Genomic DNA, 19,042 nt, shown 5'->3' with positions numbered 1-19,042 from the left:
TTCTACCTCCTACTACCACCCACTATCCTTTCTTATATTTTTGTTCTCATTCATTTACATCAGTGATATCTAATTTTCTCATACCTCACACTAACATTATCTATTTTTGTCACTTCTAGATTGTAAACCACACTGAACCCTGGAAATGGGATATTAGTGGTATACAAGACAGGGGCATAGCCACGGGTGGGGGCCTGGACAGGCCCAGGCCCAGCCACTTTTGCTCCAGGCCCGCCCAGCCTCTTCTGCCTGCTTTCCCCGTCCACGTGGTCTGCTCACTTTTACTGCCCTGAAGCGCTGTTCTCCCTCCAACACCGGCGATTCCCATAGCCAGCCTTCTGCCAGCGCGCGTCGTCGGGGCCTCTTCTCAGGCACGTCCCGCCTACTCTGCAACTTCCTGCGTCCCACCTTTGTGGAAAACAGGAAGTTGCAGAGTAGGCGGGACGCGCCTGAGAAGAGGCTCCGACGACGCGCGCTAGCAGAAGGCTGGCTATGGGAATCGCCGGTGCTGGAGGGAGAACGGCGCTTCAGGTCAGTAAAAATGACCAGAACTGACCATGTGTAGGGGGCTGTCGCGGGGGGGGGGGGGGGGGGGTAGCGGATGGAGAGGAAATGCAAGGCCTGTGCCTACCCAGTCCACCTCCAGGCCCATCTAAAAATTAAACTCTGGCTACGCTACTGATACAAGAATTGATTAGAATTGAATTTGAATCTAGTAGCGCTATAAAAATGATTAGTAGTAGTAGTAGTAGTAATTGAAATTCAAGTAAATAAGTTGAAAGTGAACATGGCAAAATCCCAAGTTTTATTTCTTTCAGGCTATCCATTATTAGGAGTGCCAAAATTATAAAACTAGTGACACAAAATATAAATATATAAAATATATAAACCTAAATGTAGAGGTGAAATAGAGATTGACCTACCCAGCAGGTGTGATTTCACAACTTCACTTATCTAGTTTGAATGGTATAAAAAATAAATATATAGATAAAATAAGTACTTAGAAAAATAACTGCTCACTCACCCATTAGAGGAATAGAGCTAAAGAGAGCTAAAAAGCAAAATTCCATCTTTTTGAATGAAATAAACCAGTCACCTACTAGCTCTCTTTTCAGTCGCAGCTCCTGTTAAGTACAGCATCTGCTTGTAGTGAATCTGTCACAGCTGTGGAGGGACTGCTTTTATGTAAGAGCCAGGAAGAGTTATAGGTCACATGTGTGACTTGTAAAAATGATAAATAATGAATTTTTGTAATAAGTGACTTGTGACTGATCCATAAAATATCTGAAAACCAGAACTGTACTGCTAAAAATGTTCTAAATGCTTTACAGAGGTTGCCTTCTGACCTGAAATGCTGGTTGGCCAAAACACAGCCCTGTCGAGTCTCGTTGAGTTACAATATTGGCTTGGACTCATCAATAAAATTGGACTTTTTACACATCATCTAAGATCTTATTCTTGTGTCATCTTTGCTGTGTTATTTTTGTGTGTCATCTCTAGTGTTTAGCATGTGCTAAATCATTAGCACACGCTAAAAATGCTACCGTAGCTTAGTAAAAGACCCCCCCTAAGCTCTCAGGAATGACTATCTATTTTTGTTATCCACAATGAACTACAGAAGTATTTGTGGAATATAAGTACTTCTAATGTAACGTAACTGTTAGGAATGCAGAATAGCTGCAAAAGTCACTAGGGTCTGATTACTGTTACTAGTCTTGAACTTTCTGCCAGATGTTGAAACTTAACTGTCATAGCCTAGAGTATTAACAGATAGCCTCTAGAAGGCACAGCGGGGTCTAGTTCAGTTTCCCCAACTCCTACTCACCCCTAGCACATAGTTAATTATTACAAGAAGAGGTTTGTCATTACAGAATATATTCATTCTCATGTGATTGATTTTAACAATTTTGTACTTAGAAGCAAACACTAAAATCACAAAATGTACTATACTAATAAAAAAAGGCCCGTTTCTGACAGAAATGAAATGGGTGCTAGCAAGGTTTTCCTCCTCTCCCCCTGCAGCCACCCATGTCCAGCGACCCTCCTCTCCCCCTGCGCCCACTGCAGCCACCCATGTCCAGCGAACCTCCTCTTTCCCCTGCCCCCCTCCAGCCACCCATGTCCAGCGACCCCCTGCCCCCCCTGCAGCCACCCATGTCCAGCGATCCCCCTCTCTCCCCTCCCCCCTCCAGCCACCCATGTCCAACGACCCTCCTCTGGACATGGATCAGCTGTGAGGCATGTTTTTTTTTTTTTTTCCCCCTGGGTTCTGAAGTTGACATCATAATGGCTACGGTGATGTCAGCCTGATCTACGGAGCATAGCAGACCAACTCGGAATGAGCTACGGTCCCAGGCAAGTCAGAACGTTGGAGGTGAGAATTATTATATAGGATAATCTTAAGGCCCTTTATATTAGTCTTATAGCCCTAGTACCTTTAATAAGTTTTAATTAAATAACTCACCAATACTAAGATGCAGACAGCAATCCAGCAGCGAGAGGGGTGTTATATGGTCTTTTGTATTGCATGTCACATCTATGATTGTATCCCAGTTGGTAAGAGATAATATATGTGTGTACTTGGTGCAAAGAGCTTCTAGCTCTTAGAGAACAGATCTGGTCTGCTGAGACTAGAGTGGCAGATTTGGAAGAGCTGAGGCAGACAGGAGACCTACAGAGACACAGTAAAGAAGTCCCACCTCCGGTCTGGCAACCCCTATGCTAGCTTGGAGGATGGCGGTCACCTAAAAGGAGAGTTTCATCTTGCTGAAGCAGGATGTAATCCTGTAGCCAGGACATGCCCCTCAGGAGATGCAATATCCTCTTGCGCTTGCGCTGAGGATGTGTCTCCAGCAGCTTCTGCCCAGGAGGGGTTAGGTCAGCCATTGTATTTGGTGATTCATAATGTGGCTGGTGGATGTGAGGATCACTTTTTTACTTGCTTGCCTAGTATGAAGGTCGCGGACCTCGCGTGTCACCTAGATAGTATTTTAGACAGTGCTGGGGAGGAGCCGGCTGTCTTTGGAACTTATGAGTGCCAACAACATAGGAAAATGTGAGAAGGAGTTTCTGGAAGCCAAATTTAGTCTCTTTTGTAGAAAACTGAAATCTAGATCCTCCAGGGTGGCATTTTCAGAAATGCTCACCATTTTATGTGCAGGACCCAAGAGGCAGGCAGAACTGTCTGTGCATGGTTGACACAATGGTGCATGGATGAGGGATTTATATTTGATAGGACCTGGGCAACATTCTGGGAAAGGGGGAACCTATTCTGAAAGGATGGGCTCCACCGAACCGGGATGGAAACAGGCTATTGGTGGTAACATTTAAAAAGGAGATAGAGCAGCTTTTAAACAAGAAGTGGAGGGGGAGGGAGCAGACAGTCACTAAAGAGTGCATGGTTCGGAATGAGGTATCCTTGAAGGATACTATTAAAATAGGCTATTCAGGGAATCCTAACAGAAAGGTTTCAACAAAGGTGAAAGAAAGCCAGGAGTGTTTAAGGGCAGAGCAGAGTAAAGGTTGAAAATTATCCCTGTCAACTTTTAAGTAGCTTCTATATGAAAGGAGAAAACACAATTTGAAATATCTATATACAGATGCCAGAAGCCTAAAAAATAAGATGGGAGAGTTAGTGTATATAGTGCTAAATGAAGAGGTAGATATAATAAGCATCTATCCTTGCTATTTAAAGAAATCAAAGAATAAGTAGGTTGGCCATTGCCCAGCCATAAGATTATTTTTTTCTTTAGCTGGGTTTAATTTTAAGCGATTTTGACGAGACCATGATTGAATCTTATTAATACAATTCAGTATTTTCAACTGGAATAGAGGAGAAGATCTGTGAAGATCTGTCCTCCAACATATCTTGGCTCTCCCTCCATCTTCAAGTCAGAGCCCAAGGTGGCCTCCTCCTTCAGCTCCACCAATATGCCATATGCTGGCACTTTGCCCCCTTTCTCCCTCATTGTTCTGTGTGCCAACTGAAAACGCTGACATTGCTGCACTTTTACACCCTCTAGGGTAAAGCTCACTGCAGTTCAGACTGTTTCAGGCTGGATTGCTCTTTTCCTTGGTGTTTAAGGCCAGCCTACCTGAAACTTATTTTATTATTATTTGTCTCTATTACCCCCAGCTGATAGTTAGTTTATAGTTTATTTAAAATTTGATATACCGCCAATACAACAGAAGTTGTTGAAGTGGTTAACAAAATTAAAATATAATAAAAAGGAAAGGAACACCATTGTCGACAGGATAGCAAACATTCATTCGGAGAACAGACTTGAGGAGGAGTCTATGCAGTGCCAGACAATATGGTAACCCAGAGCTACAGATATAAGGAATTATATGTTATCACAAAGGGACGGTGCTGTAAGACCAGAAGCTAACTGGAAAAATGGGTTTTAAGAAGATTTTTAAATCTGGAGAAAGAATCCTCAGCTCTTATTGACGGTGGAGGTCATTCCAAGATTTGGGCACAAAAAAAAAAAAAAAAGCAGAGGCACATGTAGATTCATAGTGAGCTGCACAGAGTGAGAGAAGAGTCAAACGGTTGATATCCGAAGATCTGAGTATATGGTTAGGAGTGTACGGAATAACCAAAGATAAGAGATATGAGGGTGAACCAAAGCAGAGAGCTTTATGAGCAAGGCAAACAGTTTTAAAGATTGATTGGTAGTAGATAGGGAATCCTTGATCACAAGGGAAGTGACATGATCATACCTTCAAACTCCACATAACAGCTGTGCTGCTGAATTCTGAAAAGTCTATAGTCTTTGCAATAATGATTTGGACAAGTCACAGTAAACCATGTTAGTTAATTGAGGCGTGATATCAAAAAGACATAGATTAGTATATTCAGTGAGTTAAAATCAATGTAGCTCTTAATAGATCTTAACCGTCAGAGAGTAAGGAATCCAGTTTTTATAAGTTGAGCTACTTGAGAGGCAAAAGTGAAGTTTGAATCAAAAATGATGCTGAGGTAATGGAAAGATGTAATTGCTAGGATAGACCTATGGAAAAGAATGGGAGTAATAGGAGTAGGGTGGAAATCTGTAATCCAGGATGTTATTGTCTTGGTTGGGTTCAGTACAAGCTTATGTCTCACCAACCATTCTGCAAGTGCATCAAGGCAGACCTGCAGAGGGGTAAGGTCGGGGGAGATGTGAGAAGTGGGAAAAATTAACAATGTCATCTGTGCCCCCCCCCCCCCCACCTGATATGATCCTGTATGAGGGTGGCTAACGGTCTAAGATAGATGTAAACAGTAGGGGAGACATATTGAGCCTTGTGGAACACTGCAATTCAGTGGTAGTGGATGAGATGTAGAAACAGGGGCAAGAACACTAAAAGAATGACTGGTAAGGTAAGAAGTAAACCAATTTAATACAGTACCAGAAAGGCCAATTTCTTGAAGACGGGAGAATAAAGTAGAATGACAAACCAAATCAAAAATCGCAGATAAGTCTAAGGATACAATGAGGGCGATCTACCTTGATCAAGAATGGAGAGGAGATAGCTTAAGAGGGTTGTAATTGTTGGGTTTTGTTTTTTTTGCTCTTCATGGAGGCCTTTTTATTGAACCAGTAGCAAGATATACATAACATACTGAATCAACAAAAAAGGAGTGGGGATTCCATTCCATCCGAGGCCTGAGAGCCCTGGACAAGTTTCTAGAAAGAGAAAAGTTCAGATTGGTTTCCTTGGGTACCCTAATTTCTGTCCTTCAAAAGGGAAACTGGTTATGTTTTCTAGACTTCAAGGACACTGACATCCATATAGAGACATCTCAGATTCATCATAGAAAAACACTGCTACTGGCATTACGTGAATTCACAAAATTCTATGTGGACTGGGAGTGTATACAGTATCCTGTCTGGATGATTAGCTGGTGAAGGTCACATTGCAAAAAGAAGCAAAACGATCAGTATGCAGTGTCATCTGGGCACTGAAGCTCTGCTAGACATGACTCGGACAAAAGCCTTTCTACCTCTGCCAAGGATCACTAATCTAGTGTCCATAGTGGTAAAAATCCGAAGCAGTCACCTGACGTCAGCATGGACTTGCCCAAGGTCAGAAGGAGCATCAGTAAGAGAAACAGGATTTTAACCTTGGCTTCCCTAGTTCTCAGCCTGCTGCTGTAACCATTAGGCTGCTATTCCACTCCCTATTCCAGTCCTCAGAGAATCCCCAACCAAATTGAAAGACCTTGAACTACTGTGCCAAGAAGAATGGGCAATAGTGTATCATCATGTTGTACAAAGTTGGTAGACACTTATCCAAAATGAATCATGGCTGTTATTGATACAAATTATTGCTGGAGTTGAGAATATCTTAATGGTTAGAGAAACAGGTTGCAAACCAGAGAAGCCAGGGTTCAAATTCCTACTTCTCCCCGCTGACACACTTGGAGGTATATTTTAAAAGCACTTAGGCTTACAAAGTTCCATAGTAACCTATGGCACTTTGTCTAAGTGTTTTGAAAATGAGCCCCTTTGTGACCTTGAACATATCACTTCAACCTCCAGTGCCTCAGATAAACTTCAATTGTGAGCCCATTTGGGCAAGGAAAGATGTGTGTTATCTCACCTTGAGCATATAAGTGGAAAAGGCCAGTAATAAATCTAAAATTCTCAATCCAAATACAAAAAGTGCTCCCATCAAGTATTGAGTTAGGAAGTGCAATGATAATGCAATCAAGAATTTTTGATTTCTTTTTCTTAATTGTTAGATATTTCCTTTGTAACTCTGTACCCGCTACACTACAACTTTTGCCTCTAGTTTGAGCATATTTTTTGAAGAGATGTTTCCTCTTCACATCACACCTGCTCCTAATTAAACATACTACTTAAGCATATTATTAAAAATATCCTGTCCTTTTTTACTGACTGAGGATAATCTTCTCCAAACCTAAATATCCATTGTGAGTTGCCTTGTTAGCAGTCTTTTCCATCCCCCAGAACCTTGCCACATCACTGCTGGACTACACCTACATTTGTGTCTTGTCAGTCCCCACTAGACTGACTGCTAACCTGTGTGACAGCTTTATGGCTGAACCTCATGGTTGGCCTGTTTTGGTTGTGTTTTATGTAGATGTGAAGTAAAATCTCTGTTATACTACCAGAAACATGGGGCCTTTTTTTTTTTTTTAAAGTATTTTTCCCGGTTTATTGTTTATAAAAAAAAAATCTTATGAAGTGATTATGGTTTAGTAAAATATGTTTCAATTCTGGATTAATAGGAATATATCTAACTGTGGGCATTAGAAGCACGTGGAATTTGGGTCCTTTGGTATGTATGGCTGTGTTTTACGGTTTGTTTGAAAAACATCTGTGGTAGCAAAGATCCTTCATTCTATGGATCTAAACTCTTGTTTTGTCCCTTTTCCAGAGTACGGGGTGCACTAATAGAGTATAAAAATTCCTTTCTAGGGTGTTAGCATTTAAATGGTTTTAAAGAGGCTTTAAAGTTAATAATGCATTGTTATTAATGTATGTGTCGAAAGCAACCACCCATTTCTGATAAGTTTGAAACTTAATTATAAAACATTGCTGGGTGGGAAACTCTTAAATTCTAGGTTGGATAAAAAGTGAAAGTCTGAGGGAATTTGAGAGCGTGACTCTCTCCTCATTCTTCATGAGCCAGTGCCTATGTAGTAAAGGGCTTGGTTTTAAGTCAGGGTATTGGGAGCATTTCCTGTTATATTAATCAGATGTTTCACACTTCTCTCCAAAAGTTTTAAAATCAAAATGGCACTTGGTAGAGTTATTTGCATTAAAACAGTTTGACAGATTATAAAATTGAGAAAAGCTTTTGTCTGTCAGCAGTAATTTAAGGACTTCTTGGTTTGAGTCTAGTGAATGATCAGTTTAAAACAGCAGTTTCTTTTTGTTCACAGAATGCTTGTATTATGTGCTTCAGCCAGCTGATGGAGACATATTTAAGACTTGTGAACTCTGCTGTATTAGAGGCACCATGCAGCACTCAGCTTTTCAGTATCCTCTTTCTTCAGCAGATGGTGACAAAAATATTGTGCAGCTGAGCACTGATCCCATGACGCAGCTCTTGGGCTCAGTTGGAGAGCTAGTCACCCACTTGAGCTTGTATGGTCAGAGAGGTACCTAACATAGTAGATGACGGCAGAAAAAGACCTGCACGGTCCATCCAGTCTGCCCAACAAGATAAACTCATATGTGCTACTTTTTGTGGATACCTTACCTTGATTTATATCTGTCATTTTCAGGGCACAGACCGTAGAAGTCTGCCCAGCACTAGCCCCGCCTCCCAACCACCAGCCCCGCCACCCAATCTCGGCTAAGCTTCTGAGGATCCATTCCTTCTGAACAAGATTCCTTTATGTTTATCCCACGCATTTTTGAATTTCGTTACTGTTTTCATTTCCACCACCTCCCGTGGGAGGGCATTCCAATCATCCACCACTCTCTCTGTGAAAAAATACTTCCTGACGTTTTTCTTGAGTCTGCCCCCCTTCAATCTCATTTCATGTCCTCTAGTTCTACCGCCTTCCCATTTCCGGAAAAGGTTCATTTGCGGATTAATACCTTTCAAATATTTGAACGTCTGTATCATATCACCCCTGTTTCTCATTTCCTCAAGGGTATACATGTTCAGGTCAGCAAGTCTCTCCTCATACATCTTGTAATGCAAATCCCATACCATTCTCGTAGCTTTTCTTTGCACCGCTTCAATTCTTTTTACATCCTTAGCAAGATACAGCCTCCAAAACTGAACACAATACTCCAGGTGGGGCCTCACCAACAACTTGTACAGGGGCATCAACACCCCTTCCTTCTGCTGGTCATGCCTCTCTCTATAGAGCCTAGCAACCTTCTAGCTACGGCCACCGCCTTGTCACACTGTTTTGTCGCCTTCAGATCCTCAGATACTATCACCCCAAGATCCCTCTCCCCGTCCATACGTATCAGAGTCTCACCACCTAACACATACGTCTCTTGTGGATTTCTACTCCCTAAGTGCATCACTTTACATTTCTTCGCATTGAATTTAAATTGCCAAACCTTAGACCATTCTTCTAGCTTCCGCAGATCCTTTTTCATGTTTTCCACTCCCTCCCGTGTGTCCACTCTGTTACAAATCTTATTATCATCTGCAAAAAAGCAAACTTTACCTTCTAACCCTTCGGCAATGTCACTCACAAATATATTGAACAGAATCGGCCCCAGCACCGATCCCTGAGGCACTCCACTACTCACCTTTCCCTCATCCGAGCGAACTCCATTAACCACCACCTTCTGGCGTCTGTCCGTCAACCAGTTCCTAATACAGTTCACCACTTCGGGTCCTATCTTCAGCCTGTCCAGTTTATTTAAGAGCCTCCTGTGGGGAACCAAGTCAAAGCTTTGCTGAAATCTAAGTAGATTACGTCTATAGCACATCCATGATTCAATTCTCTGGTCACCCAATCAAAGGATTCAGTGAGATTCGTTTGGCACGATTTACCTTTGGTAAAACCATGTTGTCTCGGATCTTGCAACTTTATTGGCTTTGTGACAAGGCTACATCCCCGATGTATAGAGTGAAGCAGCAAAACCATGAACTACATATCCCAGAATGCATTTCCAGTCCTAGCAGTGCGAGCCCAGGGGATAGGCAAGCTGGCCATATACCGTCTCTGACCACAAGAGGGAGGATGAATGAAGGAGCCAGTTCCCCTGGACCTGCAATCAGTATATCATGCTGCCCACCTGTAATAGGGAGGGGTGGGCTGAGAAGCAGGAGGAGGATTGGATGGAAGAGGGAATTAATCAGCCTGAGCAGGGGAAGGAAGGAGAACGGAATGGGAGCTTGAGAGCTGAGGAAGGCAGCCCCTGAAGGTTTGGAAACCTACATGGTTTTAGAATTTATTTTGGTTTAAAGCCTGTTTTTCTTGGGGGAGACCTGTTTGCTTTGGAGAAACCATGAATGGTGGGGGAATTACTAACCTGTTTTGAAACCTGATTATTTTTGAGAACCTCTGAAGTTGGAAGGCTTGTTTATAAAGGAGGGCTGCCTGGTGGGAAGAGGGGTTCAGTTCAGGAGGAGAGGAGCAGTGCAGGCTGAAAACCCTTGGGCAGGGAGGTCCCTAAAGTACTGAAGCAGGATGAAATTCCTTGAGTGAGAGGAAGTCTCAAAAGTATTGAATTCACTGTGAAGCTGGTGCAGGGGAAACCCTTGGGTAGAAGGAGTCCCTAAAATATTGAACTCTCCTGAAGGTAAAGAGGATAGAAGGTAGAAACTGCTGCTTGGTGACTGGACTGTGATGATGAACTGAAAGAACTGTTTGTCTTGGGAATTGAATTACTGTTTATTGTGCACTGGATAAAGAGCCCAGACTGGAGCCTGTAAGCCTGTATTGAATCCTGGTATGTGCTATGCTGCTGTTGGAACTGTGTACTAGAAACCTGCATGGAATAAAAGTCCTTAAGATTGAAGTTACTGGTGGGCATCTATTTCTTCATTGTACCGGGAGCCTGTGGGTGGAGGAGATTGTTCTATCCTTGGCTGCACAAGAGAGGTACCTGGTTACAGCTTCCAGGAAATTCACTATCCTTTCCTTCAGCATCGCTTCCATGACTTTTCCAATAATCAAAGTGAGGCTTACCGGCCTGTAGTTTCCAGCTTCTTCCCTACATAAGTACATAAGTACATAAGTAGTGCCATACTGGGAAAGACCAAAGGTCCATCTAGCCCAGCATCCTGTCACCGACAGTGGCCAATCCAGGTCAAGGGCACCTGGCACGCTCCCCAAATGTAAAAACATTCCAGACAAGTTATACCTAAAAATGCGGAATTTTTCCAAGTCCATTTAATAGCGGTCTATGGACTTGTCCTTTAGGAATCTATCTAACCCCTTTTTAAACTCCGTCAAGCTAACCGCCCGTACCACGTTCTCCGGCAACGAATTCCAGAGTCTAATTACACGTTGGGTGAAGAAAAATTTTCTCCGATTCGTTTTAAATTTACCACACTGTAGCTTCAACTCATGCCCTCTAGTCCTAGTATTTTTGGATAGCGTGAACAGTCGCTTCACATCCACCCGATCCATTCCACTCATTATTTTATACACTTCTATCATATCTCCCCTCAGCCGTCTCTTCTCCAAGCTGAAAAGCCCTAGCCTTCTCAGCCTCTCTTCATAGGAAAGTCGTCCCATCCCCACTATCATTTTCGTCGCCCTTCGCTGTACCTTTTCCAATTCTACTATATCTTTTTTGAGATACGGAGACCAGTACTGAACACAATACTCCAGGTGCGGTCGCACCATGGAGCGATACAACGGCATTATAACATCCGCACACCTGGACTCCATACCCTTCCTAATAACACCCAACATTCTATTCGCTTTCCTAGCCGCAGCAGCACACTGAGCAGAAGGTTTCAGCGTATCATCGACGACGACACCCAGATCCCTTTCTTGATCCGTAACTCCTAACGCGGAACCTTGCAAGACGTAGCTATAATTCGGGTTCCTCTTACCCACATGCATCACTTTGCACTTGTCAACATTGAACTTCATCTGCCACTTGCACGCCCATTCTCCCAGTCTCGCAAGGTCCTCCTGTAATCGTTCACATTCCTCCTGCGACTTGACGACCCTGAATAATTTTGTGTCATCGGCGAATTTAATTACCTCACTAGTTATTCCCATCTCTAGGTCATTTATAAATACATTAAAAAGCAACGGACCCAGCACAGACCCCTGCGGGACCCCACTAACTACCCTCCTCCACTGAGAATACTGGCCACGCAATCCTACTCTCTGCTTCCTATCTTTCAACCAGTTCTTAATCCATAATAATACCCTACCTCCGATTCCATGACTCTGCAATTTCTTCAGGAGTCTTTCGTGCGGCACTTTGTCAAACGCCTTCTGAAAATCCAGATATACAATATCAACCGGCTCCCCATTGTCCACATGTTTGCTTACCCCCTCAAAAAAATGCATTAGATTGGTGAGGCAAGACTTCCCTTCACTAAATCCGTGCTGACTTTGTCTCATCAGTCCATGTTTTTGTATATGCTCTGCAATTTTATTCTTAATAATAGCCTCCACCATCTTGCCCGGCACCGACGTCAGACTCACCGGTCTATAATTTCCCGGATCTCCTCTGGAACCCTTCTTAAAAATCGGAGTAACATTGGCTACCCTCCAGTCTTCCGGTACTACACTCGATTTTAGGGACAGATTGCATATTTCTAACAGTAGCTCCGCAAGTTCATTTTTTAGTTCTATTAATACTCTGGGATGAATACCATCAGGTCCCGGTGATTTACTACTCTTCAGCTTGCTGAACTGACCCATTACATCCTCCAAGGTTACAGAGAATTTGTTTAGTTTCTCCGACTCCCCCGCTTCAAATATTCTTTCCGGCACCGGTGTCCCCCCCAAATCCTCCTCCCTGTCACCACTTTTGTGAAGAGGACCAGATCTGCCGTTCTCCAATCCCTCGGAACCTCTCCCGTCTCCAAGGATTTATTAAACAAATCTTTGAGGACCCGCCAGAACCTCTCTGAGCTCCCTCAATATCCTGGGGTGGATTTCGTCCGGTCCCATGGCTTTGTCCACCTTTGGATTTTCAAGTTGTTCATACACACTCTCTTCCGTGAACGGTGCTATATCCACTCCATTCTCAAATGTACTTTTGACAGTCCATCTTGGGCCTTCTCTAGGATTTTCTTCTTTGAAAACAGCACAAAAGTATCTATTTAGCAAATTTGCTTTTTTTTCATCATTACCTGCGTAGCAGTTTGCAGTATCTTTTAGTCTCACAATTCCCTTTTTAGTCATTCTTCTTTCACTAATATACCTGAAGAAATTTTTGTCACCCCTCCTTACATTTCTAGCCATTTGTTCTTCCGCTTGCGCTTTTGCCAGACATATCTCTCTCTTGGCTTCTTTCAGTTTCATCTAGAGTCTTACCAGGAGCTACTTTGACTGGAGGAGTCCAGATCCTTCCCCTCACTAGGTGAACTTTTTTTGGAGCAGACTTATGCCCTCTCTCCCCTCTTACCCCTACCTCTCTCCCCTTATAATAAAAATAAAACTAAAGTTTGCTTCCTGGATATTGAATAAGGGGGAGTCAGAGGAGCTGATGGTATGATGTTCCCAAAGTTCCTTAGCTGCTTGAGTTGCCTTTTCCTATGGTAGGGGTAAGTGCTGGGAGCAAAGCAATTAGTGGCTGTCAGAAGGTGGGTTTTTTCGCCCCTGCTGGGAGCAGCCTGATTTTGTTTGTTTAACAGAAGTAAATCCTTCTTTTCCAATGAAGGGTTTCTCACCTTCCTCTGCTTTTGAGCATGCTGAGAGCTATGTGATGCCATTTGCAAGAAGAGCAGAGGGGATCTATGAGGGTTGTTGAATAATTTTCCACACTTCTCAGGCGCAGTTTGCACCAGGCACAGTGCAAATGGTTTTTCCTCATTTGAAGGTTCAAGGTGTCAACACAGTTTGAGGAAGATATAGGAACTGGAGATCTAGTGGGTAGGGCCCAAGTCATTCGTGGATGCATTGAGAAGAAGGAACATTGAAGGCAGTGTTGGAAATAGATAAACGTGTTTGCCTTGTGGCAGCCACCTCAGCAGCTACTCTGAGGTGGCTGCCACAAGGCTGCCTGCTGTGGAGGGGGGTCCAGCTTGCTCCTTGCAGGTCAATCCAGCATCAGGGAAGTATGCTGGGACCAAAGGGGGATCTTTGAAGCAGGCAGCTACAGTTTCCTCTGCTCTTTAGAGTTGGGACACACTAGATGATGATGCAGGAGAGCCTACCTTTTAGTCTCCTGAAGCTGTAGAAGCTCATCTAACTACTGGGCTACCTACTTTGTATCCAGAGAGTCTTTTGTTTCCAAGCTACAGCCTCTCTAAGGTACGAAGGTACGAAAAATGATTTTAATGATTTTCTCTCGCAGGCACAATCTGTGAGGTTTTCCCTAGAATTCATCCTGCTTCTGCATATAACCGTTTTGCTTCATTAAGTGTAAGCTCTCAGTTCAGCATCAAGGGTCGTGGATTGGACTGCAGCACCGGAAACTCCTTGATAGGAAAAAGACCACAGTTGGGAGGGATTGATGACTGGGAATCACTCTCAGATGTGTCAAGTGGGGCAGTTTCTCGCTGTTGGATTGTGGACTGTTTTGTTGATAAGAATTCTTTAATAGTGGAAGAAGATGATGATCTTAAGGTTGCCAAACAGGTAGAAAAGGTGATAGCAAAAGCTAGAAGGATGCTTGGCCAGTAGGAAAAATGGAGGTAATGATGCCCCTGTAAAAGACTCTGGTGAGACCTCATTTAGAATATTGTATACAATTCTGGAGACCGCGCATTCAAAAAGATATCAGTCTTCAGCGGGTAGAGACTCCGTTAGTTGCACATTGTATGAAATGTGGTCATCAAGTGGAGGACCTGCGGTTTGTGGTCTTCATATGATTGATTTATATGTGGGACACAGTCACTCAGATGGGACTGAACAAGGAGGTTGATTGTAGTCTGCTATTGGTTAATTAGAACTCAATGTTGATGATGTAAGTTTAAATCCCTCTAAGATTTAAGAGAAAGTTTTACTGCTCAAGTAGTAGCATATTTTGACAATGGACGCCATGATGGAAAGCAGTGAGAGTCTCAAGCGGGTATGTGCTGTTGATATGTGATTATTAGTATTTTCATTATTAGGTGATATTAAGTATTAGGTTGAAGTTTTTATGGTTATTTTTGTAGAGTGATCTCCCGAGGAAGCGTTACAGTCTCAACATTGCCATGTTTCATTTATCTGCATACAGTTAAGAGAGAGAGTTTTGACATTCTGTATAGAGTTGTCAGCAGTGGTGAGAGTTCACTAGAGTTGCTGAAAGAAGAGAGACCCATCGGGGCTGAGATTCATACTGATGATACTTTGGATTAAACAGGGGAACTTGCAGTGGCGCAACAAAATCATGTCATTGTAAGGATATTGGAACTGACACCAGCAGTATTAATTGGAGGACGTTTGGGACATATTTTTATTTCCTCTGTACAAGTGGGAATTTGCTGATTTGGTGGAAGAACAGTGTTGAATTTCGTGAGCAAATTTGGGGGATTCCAACAGAGTGGACTTAAGATAAATATAGATTTTATGTATGTTTGGTAGGTGTGAGTGGAATATTAACTTATTAGTGTTATAATTTGATTATTTGGATGTAATTAAAAAAATGTAATTATAAGTGGGAGTTCTTAAATATATTTGTAAGTGAATTGAGTCATCAAAGCATGTAGTATTTATATTGATATTTGTTGACAATTGAAGAGTTTGTAGCTTTTTATTTTTTTGTATACATACACATTCATTAGGAATATCCTGAAAATCTTGTCTGCTTGCAGCCTTTAAGGACAGAACTTGGACAAGCCTAGACTAGATTTAGAGAAGCAAGATGTGACCATCCAGGAAGTTTAACTCTTAAACAACCCCATCTACAGGGAAGATAGACTTTCAGTTTGATCACAAAAGAGATTCTGAGGTTCAGAAAACTGCAGAGGCTGTAGAGGAGTTCATTGAAGAGTGGAAGGTCCTCCCTCCAGGGAGTGGATAAGGGAGTCAGCTATCTTCATTTTGTGAATGGACCTGAATCACATCTGACAAATGGGTTCTGGAGCTGATGTGAAGAGAATATATGCTAGAATTTCACACCAGCATATATAGAGCCTCCCTTTCATGTGCCAACCAAAAAGATCCAGATAGGAGTCACATTGGAAAGGTTTCTAACCTTGGGGGTGGTTGCTTCTGTTTCCAGAGGAGAAAACGACATTACTTCATTTGCTTTGTAGTGTCAAAGAAAGAAGATTCCTTCAAATTAATCCTGGATTTGAAACACACAAATCAGGCCCTATGGATTTTGCATTTCAGGGTAGAGAGTTATTTCAGCTTCTCTATTTCAGCCCACCTCTTTAACATTGCTTTTGACTCGTAACCACTTATAACCACTCGCCTCCACCTACCCTCCTCTCCTCCTTCCTGTACACATTAATTGATTTGATTTGCTTACTTTATTTTTTGTCTATTAGATTGTAAGCTCTTTGAGCAGGGACTGTCTTTCTTCTATGTTTGTGCAGCGCTGCGTACGCCTTGTAGCGCTATAGAAATGCTAAATAGTAGTAATAGTAGTAGGAAGTGGTTCCGGAGTATTGAAGAAAGGCAGATGTGGTCCATTTCCACAAAAACGTGAGGAGCTTGGGACCTACAGGCCAGTTAGTTTGACTTCTGTGATGAGTAATTACTGGAAATGCTTCTAAAACAGAGATTAGTGAGGTTTCTGGAATCAAATGAATTACAGGAGCAGCATGATTTTACTAGAGGTAGGTCTTGTCAGATGAATCTGATTAATTTCTTTGCCTGGGTGACAAGGCAGTTGGATCAAACACTTATATATTTCTCTTCAAACCAACTCTCCCTATAACTATTTTTGTAACATAGTAACATAGTAGTTGCTGGCAGAGAAAGACCTACACGGTCCATCCAGTCTGCCCAACAAGATAAACTCATATGTGCTACTTTATGTGTATATCTGACCTTGATTTGTGTCTGCCATTTCAGGGCACAGACCGTAGAACTCTGCCCAGCACTAGCCCTGCCTCCCACCACCGGCTCTGCCACCCAATCTCCGCTAAGCTTCTGAGGATCCATTCCTTCGGAACAGGATTCCTTTATGTTTATCCCACGCATTTTTGAATTCCGTTACTGTTTTCATCTCCACCTCTTCCCGCGGGAGGGCATTCCAAGTATCCACCACTCTCTGTGAAAAAATACTTCCTGACATTTTTCTTGAGTCTGCCCCCCTTCAATCTCATTTCATGTCCTCTAGTTCTACCACCTTTCCATCTCCGGAAAAGGTTAGTTTGCGGATTAATACCTTTCAAATATTTGAATGTCTGCATTATATCACCCCTGTTTCTCCTTTCCTCCAGGGTATACATGTTCAGGTCAGCAAGTCTCTCCTCATATGTCTTGTAAGGCAAATCCCATACCATTTTCGTAGCTTTTCTTTGCACCGCTTCAATTCTTTTTACATCCTTAGCAAGATACAGCCTTCAAAACTGAACACAATACTCCAGGTGGGGCCTCACCAACGACTTATACAGGGGCATTAAAACCTCTTTTCTTCTGCTGGTCACACCTCTCTCTATACAGCCTAGCAACCTTCTAGCTATGGCCACCGCCTTGTCACACTGTTTCTTCGCCTTCAGATCCTCAGATACTATCACCCCAAGATCCCTTTCCCCGTCCGTACATATCAGAGTCTCACCGCCTAACACGTACGTCTCTTGTGGATTTCTACTCCCTAAGTGCATCACTTCACATTTCTTCGCATTGAATTTTAATTGCCAAACCTTAGACCATTCTTCTAGCTTCTGCAGATCCTTTTTCTTGTTTTCCACTCTCTCCGGGGTGTCCACTCTGTCATAAATTTTACTATCATCCGCAAAAAGGCAAACTTTACCTTCTAACCCTTCGGCAATGTCACTCACAAATATATTGAACAGAATCGGCCCCAGCACCGATCCCTGAGGCATTAAAGGGGCTCGTTTTCAAAGCACTTAGCCTTCCAAAGTTCCATAGAAACCTATGGAACTTTGGAAGGCTAAGTGCTTTGAAAATATGCCTTTAAGTTACTCTACTTATTTAGCAAAGGCAGTTTAAGGAATAGGATTTTCTTTGTTTAGCATTTAAAATATTTATTACAGTTCAACCTGGTCCTAGAGGCAACTCACCAGTCAGGTTTTTGGGATATCCACAAATGATATTCATGAGAGAGATTTACATGCAGTGGAGGCAGTGTATGCATATCTCTCTCATGAATATTCATTGTGGATATCCTGAAAACCTGACTGGCTGGGATGCCTCCAGGACCAGGTTTGGGAACCACTGGGCTAGCAGTTAAGGGGACTGTTCTAGAGTTTACAATAGCATCTGTGTAGAGCAAAGCTGATAGTCACAGGAAACCCCAGTTTGGAGTTTTAACTTTAGTTTGTAGCACAGCTTACTTTCCATATTATAAAACCCTTTTCTCTATAGTTTTAATAAGTAATCACAAAAGAGAGGGTAATACAGCATACAAGCATACAATATAAACAAGAAAAAGCAATCATGAGTGTGCTCACAACTCACAAATACAATTTGCCATAACACTCATGATACTATGATATTTAGAGTGAGTCATATCACAATAGGTTAATATATCACATTATTTTAATTCATTCTATGATTTTGTAAATGGTGTTAATGTGTATATGATTGTACATAATGGTTCATGGAAGTTTATTTTAGTTATTTTATTTTAAACACTTTGGGTTATCACTGACAAGATTTTGATCCTCATACATTTATTTTTAATATTTTAATATTGTATCTCTTATTATTTTTATGTTTTTGCATTTTAATTGTTTATTACTTTATGATATGGATGTTAATTTTTGTGAAATGTGTATTTATAATTATCTTTGTGTTTTTATGTCAGACCCCTGAGGCAGGCGCTTGTGCGCCGAAACACGGCCCGTGTCGGGCCCTATAGTTTTAAAACATGAAAATTCTGCCATAGCCTACAATATTAACAGATAATTTCTAGAAGGCATAGCAGGGCCAAGTTCAGTCTTCATTCCCACCAACCCTTAGCATAACTCTTCATTTATAGTTTTAATTTATAGTCAGTTCTAATTAGGATAACAAGAGAGGAATCCTCTTACAGAGTTTTAATTACATTTCTTTACTTTCTAAGAAGCAAACACTAAATAAATCACACAATATACCATCTAATCTAAAGGCTCTTTTATATTAGTTTAATATCCTTACTACCTTAAGTTATAAATTATTAAACAAGTCAGTGATACTAAGATGCAAACAGAAGTCCAGTCTTTTGCATCGATTGTCATATGTATGATTATCTCCCAGTTGGTGAGAGGTTATATGTGTGTGCTCAATGCAAAGAGTGGCTAGCTGTCAGAGAATGAGTCCATTCTCTTGAGGCTAGAGTAGCAGACATGGAGGTGCAGAGGGAGACGGAGA

General features: G+C 42.1%; 1 protein-coding gene and 1 long non-coding RNA gene across 4 annotated transcripts in view; both read left to right on the top strand.

Moving 5' to 3' along the window:
• Positions 1-19,042, top strand: part of TAF1B (TATA-box binding protein associated factor, RNA polymerase I subunit B) — a 385,284-nt gene that overhangs the window by 109,416 nt on the left and 256,826 nt on the right. The window lies entirely within an intron of this gene.
• Positions 2,491-18,966, top strand: LOC115467155. Its single transcript, XR_003941652.1, has 3 exons — positions 2,491-2,503; positions 17,559-17,564; positions 18,885-18,966. It is a non-coding gene; the product is annotated as an uncharacterized LOC115467155 (long non-coding RNA).

This window comes from Microcaecilia unicolor, chromosome 3, assembly GCF_901765095.1.
Source record: "Microcaecilia unicolor chromosome 3, aMicUni1.1, whole genome shotgun sequence".
NCBI lineage: Eukaryota > Metazoa > Chordata > Amphibia > Gymnophiona > Siphonopidae > Microcaecilia > Microcaecilia unicolor.
Note: the sequence above shows the minus strand (reverse complement) of the source record. Positions and strands in the feature narration are given on the sequence as shown.